Genomic DNA, 23,844 nt, shown 5'->3' on the forward strand with positions numbered 1-23,844 from the left:
TTCAGATAGATTATATAATGGTAAGACAGAGATTTAGGAACCAGGTTTTAAATTGTAAGACATTTCCAGGGGCAGATGTGGACTCTGACCACAATCTATTGGTTATGACCTGTAGGGCGATGTACTTGAGCACAATATAATGGACATGGAAGAGAATGTAGGTGAAGATGAAATGGGAAATATGATACTACGTGAAGAGTTTGACAGAGCACTGAAAGACTTAAGTCAAAACAAGGCCTCGGGAGTAGATAACATTCCATTAGAACTACTGACAGCCTTGGGAGAGTCAGTCCTGACAAAACTCTACCATCTGGTGATCAAAATGTATGAGACAGGCGAAATACCCTTAGACTTCACAAAGAATATAATAATTCCAATCCCAAAGAAAGCAGGTGTTAACAGATGTGAAAATTACGGAACTATCAGTTTAAGAAGTCACGGCTGCAAAATACTAACACGAATTCTTTACAGACGAATGGAAAAACTGATAGAAGCCGACCTCGGGAAGATCAGTTTGGATTCCGTAGAAATGTTGGAACACGTGAGGCAATACTGACCGTACGACTTATTTTAGAAGCTAGATTAAGAAAAGGCAATCCTACGTTTCTAGCATTTGTAGACTTAGAGAAAGCTTTTGACAATGTTGACTGGAATACTCTCTTTCAAATTCTGAAGGTGGCAGGGGTAAAATACAGGGAGCGATAGGCTATTTACAATTTGTACAGAAACCAGATGGCAGTTATAAGAGTCGAGGGGCATGAAAGGGAAGCAGTGGTTGGGAAGGGAGTGATACAGGGTTGTAGCCTCTCCCCGATGTTATTCAATCTGTATATTGAGCAAACAGTAAAGGAAACAAAAGAAAAATTCGGAGTAGGTATTAAAATCCATGGAGAAATAAATAAAATCTTTGAGGTTCACCGATGACATTGTAATTCTGTCAGAGACAGCAAAGGACTTGGAAGAGCAGTTGAACGGAATTGACAGTGTCTTGAAAGGAGGATATAAGATGAACATCAACAAAAGCAAACGAGGATAATGGAATGTAGTCCAATTAAATCGGGTGATGCTGAGGGGATTAGATTAGGAAATGAGACACTTAAAGTAGTAAAGGAGTTTTGCTATTTGGGGAGCAAAATAACTGATGGTGGTCGGAGTACGGAGGATATAAAATGTAGACTGCTAATGGCAAGGAAAGCGTTTCTGAAGAAGAGAAATTCGTTAAAACCGAGTATAGATTTAAGTGTCAGGATATCGTTTCTGAAAGTATTTGTATGGAGTGTAGCCATGTATGGAAGTGAAACATGGACGATAAATAGTTTGGACAAGAAGAGAATAGAAGCTTTCGAAATGTGGTGCTACAGAAGAATGCTGAAGATTAGAAGGGTAGATCACATAACTAATGAGGAAGTACTGAATAGGATTGGGGAGAAGAGGAGTTTGTGGCACAACTTGACTAGAAGAAGGGACCGGTTGGTAGGACATGTTCTGAGGCGTCAAGGAATCACCAATTTAGTATTGGAGGGCAGCGTGGTGGGTAAAAATCGTAGAGGGAGACCAAGAGATGAATACACTAAGCAGATTCAGAAGGATGTAGGCTGCAGCACGTACTGGGAGATGAAGAAGCTTGCACAGGATAGAGTAGCATGGAGAGCTGCATCAAACCAGTCTCAGGACTGAAGACCACAACAACAACAACATTCACTTTTCCTCATAATCACAAGCCAATTGGATTCATTTCTGCCAACGATGAATAAGTTTTCTGAAGCCGTCACGGAAGAAATCGACACTTTGTTTCCGCAATCACAGTCTCACAGTTCTCTGGACGTCTTCATCAGAAGCATAATTATGTTATCGCGTCCCAAGCGTGGGTTTTGCCCGGCATGAGCGACACGGTTCGTGAAAGGGATTTAGCCGGTTGACCCTAGTGAGAGGGAGATTTTTTGAGCTGGCTAAGGAGCTTCAATCCCTGGTGTGAAGGTACAAGACTAGGAGGTGGGTTGAAATCAACTCTTCTGAACGCTATACAAGTTCTAGTTTATTCAATGAAAGTACAATCAGCCTAACTGCGCTGGTCAATGTCCCCATGGAATGGCCAAGTCATCCACAGAGACGGTGACTAACTACCACCGTTCCGACTGCCTTATAGAAGCCTGTCAGTAAAACTGGTGCCCTCGCTACCAACGACAGAGTCACGCGGCTACCGCCTAAACGCCCATCAGCGACTGTCTCCTGTTGCCTGTTAACAGCCCATTGCACAGCCCAAGTCGGCTGCTGCTGTCTACACTGACCACTGTTCCTACCGGAAGCCTCACCTCGGGAACTCCGGAGCGGCGCGCTCCCGGGTTTTGTTAGCTTTCCCCTTTCGACCCCGCCAACGCTTGGCATGACGTAATGTCGAAGGCAACTTGTCCTCATTTGGTTCTGTTTGTGTATTAACTTCATTCTTTTCTTTCAGTAGCTGGGTGGAGGGATAGAGGAGCATCCCCCTATATGGTCACGCACCGTGTCAATTGGCTCCTCATGACGTACTGCTGTCCCCACCAAGGGCTCTCTTTCTTTCTCTCTCCGCTCTCAGACTTCTCTCTCTAACTAGAAGTGTTCTCTGTTGTTATTTTTAATCGACTACCTATCAAGGGTCCCCCACACAGGGCTTCTTTTGTCTTTTTATAGCTTACAGCTCTTTTCTTATCACGCGCAGCTGCCCCACGGTTTGGGCTTCCGCCTCGGCTATCCAGCTGCGTCCTGTTTCTTTGTGACCGCTCCGCCACGCCCTGCGTCCAGCTTTACATTTTAACTCACATACTGTTTACGTACTATTTCTATCATGCTGCCTGATAAAGACTTTACTTATACTTGGCTTTTTCCTGTCGTTACAACAATGTCCCAGCAAATCGTCTGTCATTATTGGGAACAGATGGAAGTCAGACGGTGCTAAATCTGGACTGTATGGGCGATGCCGTACGTTGGTGAGATTCAGTCTCTGAAGTTCTGCTGTGGTGGCACATGAAGTGTGTGGTTTGGCATTCTCATGCTCCAGGAAAACATTTCCCTTTTCCTTTCGAATCATTGTTATCCATCGTTTCAGAGTTCGCAGCGTTGTATGTAACGCTCTGAATTTATTGTTGTTCCACGATCAAGGAAATCAACATGAATAACACCATCTGCGTCCCAGAACACTGTGGCCATGATTTTTCCAACTGAGGGTTGCGTCTTGAATTTCTTTTTCTGGGGCGATTCTTTGTGTCAATATTCCATAGACCGACGTTTCGTCTCCGGGTCGTAATGGTGTACCCACGTTTCGTCTCCTGTCGTAACTGAATGGAGAAAGACATCACCTTCTTCTCGTAACGTGAGAGGAGGTCCTGGCAAATTTCAAGTCGGTGAGCTTTCATTTCAGGAGTCCACATCTGGGATACCCATCGTGCCCAGATATTCCGATAGTTTTAGTTTAGTTTTAATTATGTCATGTTCCGTAGTTCAATTTCCCGATTATTTTACCGATATGATGTGGAACAAATCAGCTTACAAGATAATTATACACACATGAATAGTGCTAATATTAATATTACTGTAATTTTTAATTCTACACATGCAACTACGTTTACAGGTACAATTTTTTTTTACCAGTTCTGAAACAGAATCTCGTCCATGGGATAGAGAGAGTTGTCCAAAAGAAGTGATTTTAAGCTAGATTTAACACTTGATCTGCTACCTGCCAGACACTTTATATTGTTGGGCAAATGATCAAAGATTTTTGTTGCTGAATAATGCACTCCTTTTTGAGCAAATGACAGCTTCAATAACGGAAAGGAAAGGTCATTTTTCCCTCTAGTGTTGTACGTATGAACATCACTGTTCTTCGCGAATTGAGATGGATTATTTGTAATGAATTTCAGTAGCGAATATATGTACTCTGACGGTGCAGTTAAAATACCTAACTCCTTGAATAGGTTCCTACATGACATCCTTGGGTGAACACCACTAATTATTCTCACTTCTCTCTTTTGTGCAATCAATACTTTGTGTCTGAGTGGTGAGTTGCTACAGAAAACTATTCCATAAAACATTATTGAGTGGAAATATACGAAGTACGTTAGGAGGCTGATCTGTTTATTACCAAGACTAGCGATTATACGAAGAGCAAAAGAGGCTGAACTTAATTATTTTGAGAAGCTCAGTAATATGCTTCTTCCAGTTCAAGTTGTCATGTGAACACCCAAAAATTTGGAGAAATCTACCCTGTTAACTGAGCCCTGTTCATATTCTACATCAATTATAGGTATGACTCTATTTGGTGTACAGAACTGGATATAGTGAGTTTTTTCAAAATGAAGGGAGAGTCCGTTTTCTGAGAACCACTCAATAATTCTTTGAAAGACATCCTTAACAATATCTTCAGCTGCTTTTTCTGGAATGGGGTTTATTATAACACTCACGTTATCTGCAAAAAGTACTAGTTCCACTTGCTGAACGTTAAGTGAGAGGTCATTTACATGAATAAGGAACAGCAGAGAACCTAAAATTGAACCCTGTGGGACTCCCTTTGTGATAACTACCCATTCACTAGAATTTACCACCCTCCCAACATTATTTGTGCTATTCAGCACAACTTTTTGCTTTCTGTTCATTAAGTATGATTCAAACCAGCTGTGTGTGTAGCCTTCAATTCTATAAAACCTGAGTTTTTCTAAGAGTGCAACATGATCCACACAGTCAAATGCCTTGGAAAGATCACAAAAAATACCAACTGGCGATAATTTGTTATTTAGGCCTTGTACTATTTGATGGGTAAATGTGTAAATAGCATTCTCAGTCGCATAACCGTTCTGGAATCCGAACTGTGACATGCTGAGCAAATTATTTTCACTTAAATGTGAATATTTTAGATAGCCAAGCAAAGCAATAATGTGACCTACACGTTCTTGTGAAATGCCGACTGTGCTTACACTTTCTCTCTGAGTGATACAACGATCATCTTGAACCAATCTGTCAACATTTTGCTTGTGAAACTCGGTGGTTGCTTTCACAGGACGACCAACTCTTTGTTTGTCACGTAGGTCAGATGCTCCCGCTTCAACATTTTTAAACTTACTCCTCCAACGACGCACAGTACTCACATCAACACAATCACCATAAACTGCATTCATTCTCTGATGAATCTCCTTTGGGGTGACACCTTCTGCCGTCAAGAATTCAATGACTACACGTTGCTTAGATCACATTGACCGACCGTCTGCGTAGGGTTCCATACTTTCCACTGTAAGAACACAACCGTTCAATGCTAAGGCTTCCCGCCAATTGGAGCTATGGAAAAGAGGCTACGGAACAAGCCAGTACCTGCCGCATACCAATTCTGCCAACTGTTGAAGAGCTACGAAGGTGGAGGCATTACTTTTCAGTCAAGCCTCGTACTATTGAGAAAATTTAGAGAACCGCCATTTGAAGCTGTCTGTAGAACAATTCTACTGCCGCCAATGTACATTTCGCGTAAGGACCATGAAGATAATAGAAATTAGGGCTCGTTCGGATGCATATAGATAGTCGTTTTTCTCTCGCTCTGTTTGCGAATGGAACAGGAAAAGAAAAGACTAGTATTGTTCCAACGTAGCCTCAGCAGCGCACCGTTCGGTGGCTTGCGGAATATGTATACAGATGTAGACGTAGATAGTTACCCTGGCGACTAACGCATTTCTACCAACGAGAGACCTATTTGTTGATACTGTCATTGTAGAATGTTTGATTTCGTTGATGGAGGCACAAGCTCACTTGGAAACAGATGAACGGGGGGATGATGGTCGGGGGATGATGATCGATGATAGTGAACAGAAGGCATCCAATTTTTTGCAGATGTCACAGCGCTCCTGTGTAGTGTAGTACTTTTGTGTAGAAGGAAAGGGTGCTCCACGTGTGGGCAAACTCTTGGAATTCGGAACTAAGTTTTAGCACGCTGTTTCTCACGCACCGACGCAGTTACGTTACAAAGTACATATTAAACCCTATAATTCGGAGCCCTATAGCGGCAGAGGGCTGCAAATATGTAGACACGAAGAATAAACACGTAAAATGTTAATAACGTTTGTTTGGTTTAAAAAGCTTTAAGAGTTTTCACACAAAAACTTCTGAGGCATTGTTTTTGAAGGCACCTCGTAGCTATATCAGCTGCATCAAGCTGAGTTCCGTCTTGCACATATAAAAGGTTTTTGAGCATCCCTGGGTGTGTCCGTATAGGATGGAGACGAATAGAGAAAAAGGGGAAATCGTGAACTGCAGGAGTTGCACAAAACGCTGGAAACGGTGGCTGGTGGAAGAAGACTTCAGAGCTGACAGACCAAGGGGAAGATCAAGGTTGGCATGGACTGACAGGTTGAGAGACGATATGGGTAGAGTCGGAATAGCTGGAGAAGAATACGTGAATCAAAGGCGATGAAGGAAGCTGACTGATGAGACCAAAGACCGATTGAGAGTCTGTTTGGCCAACCTAGTACATAAGTAAGTATATTTTCTGAATAAATATTCGATCATCTCTTCACTCGCCCTGCAGCTGTAGGTTAGACAGTAGCAGGACTTGTATTAGTACACTCCACCTGGCATGCTCCTTTCCTGGTTTTGTCTGATCGATATATTTATTTTCACGCTGTACCCTTGTAGCTCAACTGAGCTTATGATACGCTGGTGATTTATCATGTCTTTGCTATGTATTCGGGACCATTAATCCTTCGTATTCATACGTATTCATATTATTTGGATTCACAGACTTAATTTACGTTGGAGGAAGGTTATCTGAGACCACAAGGGGTAAAATTCCTGCTGACGATAGATGTGCCATAAATTCTTCGGTGTTATGTTTTTGATTCCAGTCGTGTTACCCGTGGAGATCATATTATTTTATGATGGTATGCAACCATGACACGATTTACATTCATGGAGATGCAACTCAAACTCTTTAGTATGACCAGTGTGCTGCTAGACTGTGCCACGGAAGTCAGCAAGTAGATCCACTATGGAGAGGGCTGTGGTAAAGAGAGCAGACGCTTCGGCTTGATGTTCACTATATTATTGCGCTTTAAGACTTCCTTGGTGGTATGCTGCTTCGGTAATTAAGGAAATATCCGTGGCTGCAAAAATATTATGGGTTTTATTTCACACAGTTGTAATATGTTCACACTGAGTTGTTGACTAGATACTAAGGCACTAATTTCTTCTTACTCTTAAAGCCAAACTATTTAAATATGGGTGTTACTTAGAGAGCAACGGAAAGATGTATGAAGGGAATTACCAGGAAACACAGGGAAACATTCAAAAAGGATACGGGAACAGAGTGGAATGGAAGAGGTAATTATCACAAAATGAAATGAGACGGGACATGCAGGATGAGGTATTTGATACTGTTTTTGGAAATATCTGAAAAACTAGAAATCGTGTTAAAAAAGATTGTAATAAAAGTTCTTCGCCTGGAAGAGGGACATCTAATGACACCAGATTCGACTCTCTGGCCTCAGTCCCCGGAGGATGGAGGGAGTCAACTTTGAAACCTTAAATAGGAAACCCATTCTTATTGCGGATTTGGATTTTCTGTGGAAGAATATGCAACGTTTGTATTTAACAGTTTTTTTTCGTTCCGTAATAGACAGCTCTGTAATTGACGAGAATCAAAATGGTTTGAAAATCATTGAAAAATTATAATATCTCAAGAAACCCACATCAGATTAGGTTTCCTTGCGACTATTAAGGCAGTTACGTTAAAATCTTTAATGAGAAACAGCTTTTTTATACCAAAGATACATTACATCTCAGCAAATCTCACGACGTTCGGGAATTTTGCAAATAAATGTGCTGCCTATACTGCACGAACACAAATTCCATCCACATTACGTGTTGATGCATCAAGAACTACATGGGGACGATTTTTAAAACCACTGGAACTTGTGCAGTTGCATACAACAACTATCAGCCTACGATGCTTTTATTTCATAGATACTTTTCTCTGCTAAATCACATTTTACCAACCGTGGTCAACTGAAAGAGCGTAATATACATTACTGGTCAGTGGAGGATCCCATTCAGTTAATGCAAGACGAGCATCATCTGTGAAGGAAATTATACCAATAATGTGAGTAAATTAATGTATTATTGTCTGGATAATCATGTTCATTTTTACTATAAAAACCGGTTTCTCATTAAGAATTTTAGTATATCTCCGTTTCTAACCTCCTTGGATCCTAAGCTTAATGTGTACTTCTTGCAATATTATCATCAGCTCCATCTATCGCACAGTGAAAAAAATATAAAATACAAAAGTTACATATTTTTCCCGAAGAATCCGAATCCGCAATAAAAAATGGGGGTTCCTTTTTAAGATTTCAAAGTTTAATTCCCTCCTAACCCCTGCGGATGGGGAAAGTTGGTCGAGTTTGGTGTCATTCGATTTCCCCCTTCGAGAATCACAACTTTTGTTGCGACTCTTTCTTAATCTGAATTGTAGGTTTCCAGATATTTCCAAAAACAGTTTTAAATGCCTCGCCCTTATAGACAGTTGGGTGGTTGATAGATTATTCAAGGAGCTGCTGTAAAGATAAGAAGAGATAGGACGGCGACATGATGGGTGTGGGTAGGCGACATTATAAAATATGCAACAACAATATGAAAACAGTAATGCATAGAGAAGTCTATAGGAAGCCTCTGTCCAACAGTATAGAACAAATACAGATGATGATGACGATGATAATAATGTGTGCCTGGAAATGTATTTATTTACAGTGGCTATATGGATGAACTAATGGGGCATGGAGAAGAATCCACACATAAGATTATTGTTTAATTCACTTCAAATATTGTTTTAGATGAGAAATATGCTTGTTATTTTAGGAACATATACATAAAAGTGCTTAAGCACTGTTATGTTACCGATATCTCATTTGCCTCCGCTCCGGCGAGAGATACAAGTCACCCAATAAAATGTTTTTCAATGCAGCGGATGATTAATTACTGGAGTGTCCAAATACATCATCGTTCATTTCGGTGATTTCGAGCTCTTCCCACGTTCTCGCTTGATAAATTGGTTCCTCGGCTCTCAGTTTATTTAGACACATTAGCATCAGTTATTCACCTTTGGCTTGCATCAGAGTTATTTCAATAATTTAAATCAATAGACTCATCGTAGGCGGTACTTCTACATCCACAATTATATTTCTCAAGTCACCTCACGGAGAGCATGTTATATGTGCTGCAGTACACTCACTGCTCAGACGGTAGGCTGTGTCCGTATGTGGGACATACAAGAAGTGTTTCACTCGCCCAGACAGATGAATCTGAAGTTCACTGTGTAGTATCAGTCCAGTACTTGATTTTTTTATAAGAAAATTGTAATAATGTATCGCGCGTATTGAGTCTATGACGATCATCTCGACCGGAATAGCGATTCCGGCTAAATTTTTACAAACAATGTTACGTTATTGTAAGAGCGCTCTCGCTCCAGAATAGCGTAGCCAGCAGATGGTATGAAACAGCAGCAGCGGGGTTCGGTGCCCGGTTAGCACCCCTCTGAAATTCCTAACTTCCAGTCTTAGAGGAAGTTCGGACATTTCGTGCAAAATGTGTTACTGCTGGTGAAAACGTCGCTTTATACACCCATTATTTGACGATGTTCTACAATTTTGAGAAAAAATTACTTTTTTAAGTAAGTGTGTGCTCAGGATGTGACGAAGAAACTATTTCTTTTGAAAAATACAAAATGTGATACATTTCATTTTTATGTAAATCTACGTAATACAGTTGTATACGTTACATGAAAGAAAACTGACACGTCTTGTAACAAGGTCTTCCCTCATTTATGATAACACAAAAAACAAAAAAATGTGAGTGTGCCGTGCAGCAGCTCACAACTGTCGTGTAACCCACCGTATACCGGCCACCTGGTAACAAAATATCGTGCTACGAAGTTGGTGCTGCCAATTGTGCTTGGCAACAAATGACAGAACAACACCGCCATTTATAGTGCTTTATAAGTACTCATATTCACCGCTCCTTCGGGAAACCATTGTCACTTAAATAACTGTTTGGTCAGCCCTAGAATGTGTTTCATTTGTTTTACACCTCTAGTACATGTATATTGAATCAAAGGAAACAAAAATAAATAGTTCGTGGATCTTTAAAATTTTGTGCTTGGCTGGAACAGTAACTGTACGATGGAATCTTCGTGAAGAAATAATAAATGCCACTCAGCTACAAAATTGAATGTTTATTTAAACCTCTTGACCGTGGTTTCAAAGCTTGTAAAACTTCTTCTACAGGAGGAAAATAGTGACAACAGGCTTACATACTGTAGCGGAGGTACGTTGAAATATGGCCGAGAGCTGTTCGGCGGTATTTCAACGCGCCTCCGTTACAACATGTACCCCGGCTGTCACTAGTGTACTTCTAAAGAAAACGTTTTTATAAACATTAAAACCGTTGAAACCATGATCTAGGGGTTTAAATAAACCTTTCATTTTACAACTGATTATTTCTTCACAAATACTTCATGAGTGATACCTACAGTTTATCATCGATTGATGACATGTATCATTACTTACAATGGCTTGATTCCTTTGTCCTTCTCCGATCAGATCAATTTGATGTTAACCAGCGCCGAATCGACCACATCATAGTGTTCATATCATGATAAGTTTGCAGTTGAAAAATTAGTGCCAGAGACGACGTAATGTAGCAATGGGCAATGAAATGTTAATGAACCGTTAATATCTACCACACAGGGCGCGCGTCTTATTTTAATTGCGAGTGAATAGTGCATTTGAAACCATAACATCGCTAACTATTAGTGAAACACAACACACATCATGCCCCACAAAAGAGTTAATTTTCGTCCACAACAGCCGCATCGAAGGCCAGACGTCAAATCCGTATCCGATGCGATACTCATGACCCTTAACCCTGCTGTTTTTTTTTTTTTAATTTCAGTCCACACTGCACGTTCAACAGAATGTTCTTTACAACTAACTGGCCCTGTAATTCTTCCTCAGTTTCAAGTAGGACATTACTGCAGAGAATCTTATCGTTAATAAAGTTTCACTCTGAATTTTAGCCCTGTTATTTCCTAAAAATACTTCTCAGATTATCTCACAGATGACGATGAGTTGAGCTTTGTTGCCCGCTTCGTTACCTGTGGGATCAGCGCGGCAGATTGCTAACCGAAAGGGCCTCGGTTCGATTTCCGGCAGCATCGGAGATTTTCTCCGTTCTGGGACTGCGTGTTGTGTCGTCTTTATCTTCTTACCATTATACCTGACACGACAATCGCCTGCATGACGACAATGACAAGACTAAATCTCTGTAAAGGCTTGGTCGTAATGATTCTTCTGAACTGTCGAAACACACTGTCAGATCTTCCACTGTTGAGATGGCTGTGAGGGCACAACCAGAAAACCAATTATTAAAACAAAACAAAAAAGAATTGGGCTTCAAGAAGGGTAAAGAAAGCAGAAACGTTGTTCTGAAAAATCAAGGCAAGTTCATAGGATTTGTCGACACAGAAAACGCGTTCGACAATATACAGTGGTGTAATATGTATGACTTGTGAGGAAAATAGAAGGAAGCTACAGAGAAAGGCGGGTAATACACCATACATACAAGGCTCAAGAAGGAACAGTAAGATTGGAAGACCAAGAACGAAGAGTTCGGATTAAAACGTGTGTAAAACAGGGCTACAGTGCTTCGTCCCTACTGTTCAGTCCATACAACGAAGAAGCAATGATGGAAATAAAAGAAAGGTTCAAGAATAAGAGTAAAGTTCAGGGTGAATGAATATGAACAACAAGTTTCGCTTATGACGTTACTACCCTCACTGTAAGCTAAGAAGAATTACCTCACCTGTTGAATGGAGTGAATATTCCACTGAGTACAGAATATGAATTGAGAGTAAACAGAAGAAAGACGAAAGTAATGAGGGATAGCAGAAATAAGGTTAGTGAGAAACTTACCATCAAACTTGAGGACCACGAAGTTGAAGAAGTGAAGGAGTTCTGCTGCCTTGGAAGGAAAATAACGTATGAGGACGAAACAGGGAGGACAAAAACGGAAGATTATCACAGGCAAAGAGGGCATTCCAGGCCAAAAGAAATCTACTGGAGAGTTGGCAAAATAAAAGTGTCCCGGAAAATATTTACAATAGAACTGAAGCGGGATTGGGGCTTGTTAACGAACATCACAGAAGATAATAGTAACGGCCAGCGTTGACGTTGATATAGCACCGTGCTCGATTTATCAAACTGTGAGACACGCGTAGCAGTTCTGCCTGAGGGATGTCAGCGATAGCGTTTTCAGTTATCTACTGTAGTTCTTTCAGCGTGTGAAAATTAGTTAAGTACTACTGACTCTTCAATATGCCACGCAGATAAAAATCAAGGGAGAGTGACAAGGCTGTCGATGTGGGCAGGAGATTGCCTCTGCCAATCATCACTCTTCACTGAAAACCTATGCTCTCGCTATAAGCTTATCAAAGGGACCTGGAACCTTAATCTTACATATACATCATAATAGATGTGTGGCATTGCAATGTCGTTATTTCATAAGCACGTATTACGCTTATGATGCGTTTCATATAAATTAGTGGAATTCATATCGAATGCACGCTCCTGGAATTTTCCAAGGCAGTTCGCGCCAGTTATGAAGTTCCTTAGTTGAAATGGTTCAAATGGCTCTGAGCACTATGGGACTCAACTTCTGAGGTCATCAGTCCCCTAGAACTTAGAACTACTTAAACCTAAATAACCTAAGGACATCACACACATCCATGCCCAAGACAGGATTCGAACCTGCGACCGTATCGGTCTCGCGGTTCCAGACTGTAGCGCCTAGAACCACACGGCCACTCCGGCCGGCCAGTTCCTTAGTACACTAAAATAAAAGCCTTTACGGTCTTCTGTGATATCGATGCGTGCAGCACCTGTATATCATCTAACGTCAAGTACTCTACGTTCTGGTAGATCTTCTTCTCAGTATTCCTTCAATCTTTGACTCCAGCAAGGAACTTCCTTGTTCTTACAATAGCCTCAATGTGAGCTCCAGCGTCTCTAATTTTACCTTCATCGTCTTTTAGTGAGAGATACGTAGGAGGAACTGTGATTCTTCCACGCAAGTACGCTGTCGGAATTTGAGCAGTAAACCACACCGTGATGCACAGCGCATCTCATGCAACATCAGCCATTGGAGATGTATGGCCACCTCTGTGACGCTTTTGTGCTTACTAAAAGAAACTGATTAAATGCGTTGTCTCCTTTTCCAATTTTTTCTGTTCTTTCTATCAATCACTCGTAATAAAGCCCGCAGGTAGACGAGCAGTATTCAATAACCGTTGGAACAAGGGTTTTGTAGGGCACCTCCCTTGTGGAGGGACACCATATCCTGAGGATTTTCGTAATGACTCTCAGTCCGATATCAGTCTATCCTCTGATTATGTTTTTATGCAGTTGTTCCACTTTAAATCACTCCGTACATATACTCCCAGGTACTTAATGAATGTGACTACTTCATCGGCAATCGCGTTATCATAAAATAAAGGACCTTCCCACGAATTCTTGCGCAGCACTTTACATTTGTTTATGTCAACGGTCAACTACCAATCCCTGAACCAAATATCGAGAGCTTCCATGTCTTCTTGCATTTCGATTACAATTTTCTAGCGCTGCAACTTCCCTCCGTCATGTGTGAACAGTCTCATGGAGCTTTCGATGTTATCCACTAGGTCATATATATATATATATATATATATATATATATATATATATATATATATATATATATATATATATATATATAACATAACTGGATTTATTGCACTCTACTCTTGTCTTTACTTCTACGTTTGAAGACTTCTCTCTGTTAATGACGACGCACGGTTTTCTGTTTGCTAGGAACTCTTCAAGCCAATCACAGAGCCGGTCTGGTATTCCGTACGCACGTATTTTGTACACTGGGTGACAGTGCGAAGCTGTATTGAACGCCTTCATTTTCTTCCATTGCAGTAGAGTCACGTATTTCACTCCAGTCTGTCTGCAAACAGCCGCGCGGCCTACGGCGGCAGAATAAGTAAGCACAAGAAGTGCCTCACTGTTGATTACCATGGCGGGACTTGACTCCCAGAGCATGTGGGAGTCCCTTTACAATACATAAACGATAAATAAGAGGGCCTTCTTTTAAATTTTTACAAAAATAGTTACTGAAAAACAGGGAAAAAGAGTGGCTGGAAGTGTCATTCAAGAAACTGCGTCTTGCCATGGTGTACGCCCTTTCATCCACGCAGGCGGGATGAGGCTTTTTCACCCGTCTTCGCGTAGGACACAGAATTGTGACGCACCGCTTAAGAGGACCCTCCAGTGTGGTGTGCTTCTGGTGTACAGATCACGGTGGGCCACATTTTGGTTGACTGTGTTTTATATTCAGACCAGAGGGCAGCAGATCACTTGCAGACGGATTTACACTCAATATTAACTGACAATCAAACGAATATAGTACGACCTTTCGAGTTTTGTGCAATGTACGACTCGCTCACTAATTTTCTAATGTGTCAAGAGGATGTCTGGCTCATCCATGCTATTTGATCACACAGTCCCATTTTCTTCTGTAATATTTTAGCTTTCCTTTTGTATCACACTAGACTGTAGTTTATCCGGCCTTAATAAACCGGATTCCTTTTTTGCTTCCTTTTCTTTTTTGTATACAAGAAAGTGAGGTATACAATTGGTACGGAACGATACATGTACAATTGTTATGTTGACAGTGGGCAGTACAGACATCGCCGGTCCCACTCCTCTACCTACCGTTACTACGGTCACTGTGGATCTGTTCCTTAAAGAGCTAAGAAGCTGTACCAATACCGTCCATTGCCGGCCGAAGTGGCCGAGCGGTTCTAGGCGCTACAGTCTGGAACCGCGCGACCGCTACGGTCGCAGGTTCGAATCCTGCCTCGGGCATGGATGTGTGTGATGTCCTTAGGTTAGTTAGGTTTAAGTAACTCCAAGTTCTAGGGGACTGATGACCTCAGATGTTAAGTCCCATAGCGCTCAGAGCCATTTGAACCGTTCATTTGTGTTTGGAGTGTTCGTAACAGAAATTGTCTCGAAGCGAAAGAAAATGGTAGTTTCGATGGACAAAAATGTTGGAAACACTAAACAGGACATGGTTGCAATCATCTGGTCCAGTGAGAAAAGAGAGCATTCTGTTCCGATACCCGGTCCAATCCTGAGGATAAAGGTATTAAACTTAAATAGCAAACTACCCGACGGGGATCCTAACTTCACAGCCAGCCAAGGTTGGGTGGAATTATGTAATTTTCGCCATTCCATACGTCAGCGACGGGTAAAGGTTTTTCGGGGGGTACAGAGGCCGCAGAAAATTTTAAAAAAGAGTTCCACCAAGAACATCAAACATGTTTACAGAAGACAGCTACTTGGTAAATTAACTGAAGAAGAGGGATAAGTTGGTGTAATTTCTGCACTGAAATCAGTAAATAACAAAGATGTAACTTTCATAGTCATGGAAAACAGGTGCCCTGCTATTTGTGATTCCACCGCTGAAATTAATGAAGTTGACAGTACCTCTGAATTCCTTGAAATTTTAGTACAGAAAACTGAAGTTAAAATTTTCTGAGTTACTTGACCGCGTTCTATTTCCTCTAAACGATCGACGTTTCGATCTCACTGCTGGGATCTTCTTCAGGACCTTGTTGTGTTCACAGTTGATTGAAAACTAGATCTTCGTATGTAGACGATAGTGACGTAGATGTGTAGTTGCAGAATGACTGGGATGCTGGTTACGCCACGATGACCGAAGACGAAATTAGTGTTGCCCCTGTTGCACTACAGAGAACGACGATGTTGGTGTAGCTGCTACATATCAGGGGAAAAAATAATGCCTCAAGCGGAGCATTGACACAGCTGGAAAAACTAACAGTTTACTGAGAACTGCACCCGAACTGTTGTTAATGAAATATCTACACAAGCCAGCCTCTGTGGCCGAGTGGTTCTAGGCGCTTCAGTCCGGAACCGCGCTGCTGCTACGGTCGCAGTTTCGAGTACTGTCTCGGGCATGGATGTGTGTCATGTCCTTAGGTTAGTTAGGTTTAAGCAGTCTAGGGGACTGATGACCTCTGATGTTAAGACCCATAGTGCTTAGAGCCATTTGAACCATTTTATCTACACAATCGTGTTATTCTCAAACGGCACACAAGTTTGAAACGAAAAAAAATTTAGAAATTATTTCAGTTAATAAACGTGAGTAAACTACAGTAACTATAGAGATAAGTGCCAAAAGGAGGGTTTCTTGTTAGTGCAAAAACTAAAGGATTGTGTATTTCAATGCATTTTAGCATTTAGTAGAAAATATCTGAATTATCCAATTTTCCGTAATCCAGACTGCTTCCGGTTCCTTCTATGGTGGACAAACTAGTTTCTTTTGTACTTGTGTTTAACTGTTAGTTTTAGACAATTTAACCTATTTTGCGCCATCGTAAATGTTATGACATAGTGTGATTACGCGGATGGTCGTGAGTGAGGTTTGCAGAGAGTGCATGTATTTGTTTAAGACCCTCTCTCACTTATTTTATGTCCCTTTAACCGCATTTGTCCGTACTAATTTTTGCAAGGGCGCTGATAACCTCCACGTTGAGCGCCCATAAACCACACAAACGCACACGCACACAAGAAAAAGATCTTTTTGGTACAAATCGCTATTTCCTTTCTCAGACTGTTCGCATCTGAAATTTATTGAGTTTTGCATGCGGTTGAACCAGTTCTGCAAAATATTTTCTCCACTCTGATGCTTGTATCTAAGAAGCATGGCTTTTAAATGATTAAACAGCTTGTTGAGTTGACGTTTTAAACTCGTTTATTTCTATTTACATAAGACAACAAAAATAATTTATTAGACGATAAACCAGATGAACATGGGCAATAAGTCATTTATTCGATGATTGTCTTCATCAAATAATCAATCGTTTGATGTGTTGCGTGGGAGTTGGCATCCTCATGATGGAGAATGATGTTAGGTTTTCCCTTCTTTTTTCTGATCTCAAGCAAGACTTGTGGCAAAAAAAGAAAAGCATGAGCTGTTCTTTGATCCTCTTCAGCAATGGTCATGACATGTCAAATGTAGCCAAATCAAAAATCGATCATTTTCTTGGAAGGTCCTCGTAAACAAACACTTTCGTCGGTTTCAATCCTACTTGGAATACCGAACAAATTGATAGTTGCTTAGTTATCGCCTCTTACGGACATATCCTAGTTTCATATCCTGTTAAGATGTTGCACTTCGATTTGGGATTTTATCGATCAATCTGGTGAGGATTTCCTTACACCAATAGACACGAGCCTGCTTTGAGCTTCGGTCAAGTGCTGTGGACCCCATCATGAACAGACCTTTTCGCGGCTAAATGTTCATGTAAAACCGAATGTACTGCTGTCGTCAATATCAATGCTGACGACTCTTCTCACGGGAAGTGTAACATTTCTGGCTCTGGGATCCGTAAGCTTATTCTCACGCTTTACATCTCAGATGAGGGAAGATGCCGTAGTTGACGCATGATGTCATAAAATGGAGTGAGTTATGAACAACAGATGGAACTACAAGTACACCTTTCGTCAGAAACTGCGCCAACTGAATGGTCGTGTACTATGATTGGCTGCCGTGATAGAAGTTGGAGTGACTACTCAAGCGCCATCGTGTGAAGTAGAGATTTTCATTCATTTGTTAATTCACCTTTTGTTTATAATAATAGGGGCTGACCTCTTAATACTGAGCTATCACCATACAGTCAAAACTACATTTTAGCGTCAATTTTAGGAGAATATTTGAGTACCCGTTCACGGCGCGATCTGTTATCGTGCTATACTTTCTCCTAATCTGTGCGTTGCACAATGTTCGCTCACACCTTGCTTAGTACTAGACATTGTTCACAACTACTAACAAATAGTCTTTACGTTCCCGTAAACTGTTCGCATCTTCTAAAGGTAAGACACACTTTTTCATCAAGCATTACATTCAGACTTTATAAGTTTCGTTGCACTCTCGTTGTGATACTGCACAGTTCGGCAATGTTATTACGTTCAGATCGGACTGAACGCTGTTACACAGATTTCTGAATACTGATGTGGTAGACATCAACTGCATTTTCTCTACATCGTTTGCACCATTAATGTCCATTATTACTAGGCGTGCAGCCGTTTGTGGCGCGGCTGATCGTTACGCCATCAATTTTCTTACTCGTACTGCTCGCCATGAACATATAACTCGCAAAACATATCCACCGAGATTCTACTGATGAGGAGAACAGTTAACTATTAAAACCATTTTCTGAAATAATTCTGATACACACGTGCTCCGTACCCACACTCCTCCAAAATACGTCTTTCAGCTTTGCAACACTGCAACGACACTCAGGCACCGCCAATTCAGCGGTACGTCGTAGATAAGAAGCAATACATTATCCCTCCTTTTTGTGTGATATGTTTCTTTACTCTTCTGACTCTCCCACTAATTCACAACAAACTTCAATCCACTGATCGCTGTTCAACCCACAGTTTCTGAATTGTTGTTGCCTCAAGAGACATTGCCTCTTAGGCGCATACACTGGTGGACCAAAATTTTATGACCATCGGACACTGTGACACCGTGTGCTAGCTGGGAGTGTTTAGGGCATGTAAAGCGGTAAGGGAGAAGTATATGAGGGGTAGATACGAGTAGGTAATCATTCTAGCGACAATATTGGTCGCAAGTGGGGAGCTTCACTAACTTGAGATGCTTTGATAAATGGCAGGTTGTTACAGCCCTATGCCGGGAATGAGCATCTTAGGAACGGCGGTGCTTGTCAGCTTTTCAGCGGGCTGCTCTCATGATTACCTACGGAAAGTGGTTGAAGAACAGTGAAATCACGAACGGGTGGCAGGGTGGTGGATGTCCACAACTTATCACACCACGTAGACGATTCCAGAAGGCTTTCGACACCGTTCCTCACAAGCGTCTTCTAACCAAAGTGCGTGTTTACGGAGTATCGCCTCAGTTGTGCGACTGTATTCGTGATATTCTGTCAGAAAGGTCACAGTTCGTAGTAATAGCCAGGAAGTCATCGAGTAAAACAGAAGTAATATCCGGCGTACCCCAAGGAAGTGTTATAGTCCCTCTATTGTTACTGATCTATATTAACTGTAGTGGACTGACAAGGCAGCCAGTCCACAGAGACGGGTAGCCGTAAGGGCACACGTACACACACGCCGACTGGCGCGAAGTCTGGAACAGGATACGTGATGAATGTGATAAAGAAAAGAACGTAGCTACTAGAACACTTAACTTTTATATCGTCCTTTGGTATACAGCATTCTTGATGATACAAGTGAGACTCTTTAGATTCATGAAGTAACTAATGACGCCTTGCTAGGTCGTAGCCATGGACTTAGCTGAAGGCTATTCTAACTGTCTCTCGGCAAATGAGAGAAAGGCTTCGTCAGTGTAGTCGCTAGCAACGTCGTCGTACAACTGGGGCGAGTGCTAGTACGTCTCTCGAGACCTGCCTTCTGGTGGCGCTCGGTCTGCGATCCTGACAGTGGCGACACGCGGATCCGACATGTACTAATGGACCGCGGCCGATTTAAGCTACCACCTATCAAGTGTGGTGTCTGGCGGTGACACCACATTAACGACATATGAGACAATCTGAGTAGCCGTCTTAAATTGTTTGTAGAGTCATTTACCGTCTTGTGTAGTCATCAGATGATCAAAACGACTTGCACAATGATTTAGATAACATATCTGTATGGTGCGAAAAGTGGCAATTGACCCTGAATAAAGAAAAGTGTGAAGTTATTTACATGAGTACTAAAAGAAATCAGCTAAATTTCGATTACGCAATAAGTCACACAAATCTGAGGGCTGTAAATTCAACTAAATACTTAGGGATTTCAATTACCCTAAATTGAAACGATCACATAGATAATATTGTGGGTAGAGCAAAGCACAGAATGCGATTCATTGGCGGAACAGAAGTTGCAACAGGTCTACCAAAGAGACTGCTTACACTACGCTTGTCCGCCCTATTCTGGAGTATTGCTGTACGGTATGGGATCCGCATCAGGTGGGACTGAAAAGTACAAAGAAGGGCAGCTCGTTTTGTATTATCGCGAAATAGGGCAGATAGTGTCAGAGACATGATACGTGAATTGGAGTGACAGTCATTAAAACATTTTTCGTTGCGACGGGATCTTCTCATGAAATTTCAATCACCAATTTTCTCCTCCGATTGTGAAAACATTCTGTTGGCACCCACCTACATAGGGAGAAATGATCACCACGATAAAATAAGAGAAATCAGGGCTCGCACAGAAAAATTTAAGTGCTCGTTTTTCCAGCGTGCCGTTCGAGAGTGGAACAGAGACAGTATGAAGGTGGTTCATTGAACCCTCTGCCAGGCATTTTATTGTGAATAGCAGTGTATTCACGTAGATATAGAGGCTTTGCCGCTCTGTAAAGCAGGATAGTCGAAAATCTGTAGCCTTCCATGAGGCCTTTGAGAGTAGTCATAGCCACCTACACCGTTGTTGAATTTGGAGATCGTTGTTGCAAACCACTTGAATCACTTCATGCTTGATGTCTTCCCCGAGGATGATGGCAGCTTCCAGCAGGATAACTGTCAGCGTCACAACTCCTGAATCGTGACGTAGTGTTTTGAGGAACATGATAGTGAGCTGACGTTGGAATCCTGGCCACCAAATGTTCTATATCTTGTAACATTTATGGCTTATTGCCCTGGTGTACACAGTAATATTGTGCACTGAGGCTTAAATCAATATATCATACTATTGCGTAGCACAGTGCATCGTGATCACGAGCTAAGGCTTGGCTCTTCACGCTGGGACAGTATCGACACGTCTCATTGCTTGTTAGTAGCACGGCCTCGTATGGAAGCATTGCTCTTTCTGGCACCTGATTGGCCAGAATCAAGGGACGGAGACTCCACTGCTTCTTCACAACGAGTTGTCTGGCTCCTGTAGCGCCACTGTTCAAGGCCTGAGCAGAAGTGTTTTCAATGATTAGATTATTGATTTTAACAGTTTTCGATTCGACATTAGAGACGAGATCGTGGCTTGAGTTCGGACGGTAATGTCGAGAGAAGCAGTCGTTTATGTGAATAGATGACATTATGCAGTCATTTGGGGAATGTGTAGCAGAATGTAATAATGAGTGTAACAGTAACTGTGGAAAGTTTAGCGTTAAGTATTCCAATTGTGGAATAAATTCCTGTCACATCTTCAAAATTTACGTACTAATTACCGGAAAGCAGAGCTGTAACAGTTTCACGGAGACAAATCATCAACCGGCCACAACCGTGAGTGATCTGCGAGAGAGAGCCAACTTCAGAAGACGCAAAATGAGTTGTCAGAACTTTGGCGACTTCCAGCTGACATTGTAGTTGTTCACTCGCAACTTTCGCGTGAACTGTTAGGCAGTTTACAACCAGCCACTCTCCTGCCAGTAATTAACCAAAGGTTAATACATGTGGGACACTATCGGGAGCCATCTCCGCACCCTCAAACTAGACTACACTGCTTCATGTGTTAAACGATGGTTCGCTCCCTTAAATTGCTTAGAGCTTTGTAACAGAATACTTGGAGGCCACAATGTTTGACGGAAAGGAAATAGGTGGTTGCCTGAAAGTCAGGCAACCCGCACTGCTGCCATGCGTGACGTGTGGACTGACGTCCTGGGTAGTGTCCCGGTTGCAAATCAACAGATTTGGAAAACTGAGCAGTTACAATAAGAAAAATCCCGAATTTATTGTTAGCTTTACTGTTGTACCATTAAGTTGCATTAACGACCAGCAGAAGACCTTACGATGAGGACAATCGTTTTTATAACTTTTTGATGCTTTCGGGTAAACGTGCTTCAAGAACACAGAAAGCTATAAGCGAATTCATCGTGCAAATCACTGCCTAGTGCGTAAAGAGTATAGATTCTCTAAACTGGAAAGAACGTAAATTGGGTGATTTGCTGAACTTTATGGTACTACTAGACTGTTATGCGTGTTTATGGAGGAAGCTACCCAAAGAGAGAGAGAGAGAGATAAAGAGAGAGAGAGAACGAATGTGGAGCCACGTTATTTGAGTTTCACTGCAAACAATTCTTCCATAGTCAAACAATGTTACTTCTGATGCATTAGAATGTGGATACCTTTGTAATGTCTGTAGAAGCTAGGCGTTGTTTTACTCTAATAAAGAAATAAACGAAAAATAGGAAAAGTCAGATACAATGCACACAGCTTTGCATACACGTCGTAAAGCGACTTCATGTTCCATTCCATTAACAGCTACTTCCACGAAAGCGTCACATGTTGCCGGCAATGTAAGGTAAATTTTCGTCTACTGAATGAATCATGTGCCCGCCTCCGTACCTGAGCGCTCTTCGGTCAGTTCTCTTTCACGAGCAAGTTGTAGCACACTGCATCGAGGTCACCAGCTAAGGTTTGGCTCTTCGTGCTGAGACCGTGTCGCCGTGTCTGTTTTCCTTTATTTCTGTGTGTGGCTCTGTGCGCGTCACATCGTCGTTCGTCTATCAGTGTTTGTTGTTAGTGTCTCTCTTCTGGTCGCAGCGTTAGGCCGCGCCATGATGTCTACCACGCTTCTCAGGAAAATCCGCGTAAAGTGTAACATTATGTGATTGCCTTATCATTTTAAATCATTCACTAATCGAGCAGTCGCTCGGCAACAGCTACAGTTAGCAAATAATGTTTCGAGAATGTAAAAGGTGAACGGCCTGTGACGTAACGTGTTTATTGTCGAAGCGCCGTCAGAGATGCAGTGAGTTACTGACTGAAAACCGCGGCTCGAAAAACGGACAGAAGAAGAACACTCTTACACATTCTTTTGATGTACGAGATATTCTCGATGAACAGTTACTCATTTTCTCTTGTAACTTGTTTCAGAGGCGCATGTCTTGCCGCTGTATTATTATTGTTAAAAATAATATTATTTTAGTGTAAAGTAGAAGTGCAATACTAAAAGTGCAATACTGCATAGCAGTAGATTTATTGTGCGACGTGTATGTGAAAACGTCAAAGGAATTATTTTCATTACAAGAAGAGAAATGTCAGTCAAAACGGCATCCATGTTAAATCCTTCATTGCAGTGTAAGTTTATCTATAAATTGCCATAAATGCAGAGTTAAATGGAACTGGAGTATGGACTATTTATTTAGTATAGAATCTATGTCTCACTCCTTCATGAAGTTATTTAATTTTCTTTATGTTTCTGTCAAATATAGAGTTCACAGGCACGAATCCTTTCGTCGAAATCGGACGGAAGTTGCATGCGGCGAAATATTTTCTCCGCGCCATATTCTACTGGTAAATGCATGATAAACTACGGTCCGTTACGAAATTCATTATATTTTGAATAGGCGTTTATTCTCCTCTGCAATGCAGCTTCCGACTGATCAGACGATCCACCGCTGATTATAGCTGTATGTTACAGCACAAAAGTAAACATATTGTTATAATTAGCGACTACGAACGGGGACATTTATAACTGTATGTTTATGTATACACATTACGTAAACATATCGTTATAAAAGGTCCTGTAAGCTCCACTTTTTCCAAGCCCACGCGTCATATTCAGCCTGCGCCCATGAAGATTCACGACTGGCTTGTTGACAGCATTTAGGTCACGAAAGAACAGTTGCACATGGCTCACTGTGATTCAGATGCCTTATATATTTCTTGTCGAGTTATTGGATCCCCTTCAGGTAGAAAGGTTAATTTCGCATTACGGTTACCCGGTTCCCTTCACCCAATGCGATGGAACTACCGGG

This window comes from Schistocerca nitens, chromosome 4, assembly GCF_023898315.1.
Source record: "Schistocerca nitens isolate TAMUIC-IGC-003100 chromosome 4, iqSchNite1.1, whole genome shotgun sequence".
NCBI classification, from domain to species: Eukaryota; Metazoa; Arthropoda; class Insecta; order Orthoptera; family Acrididae; genus Schistocerca; species Schistocerca nitens.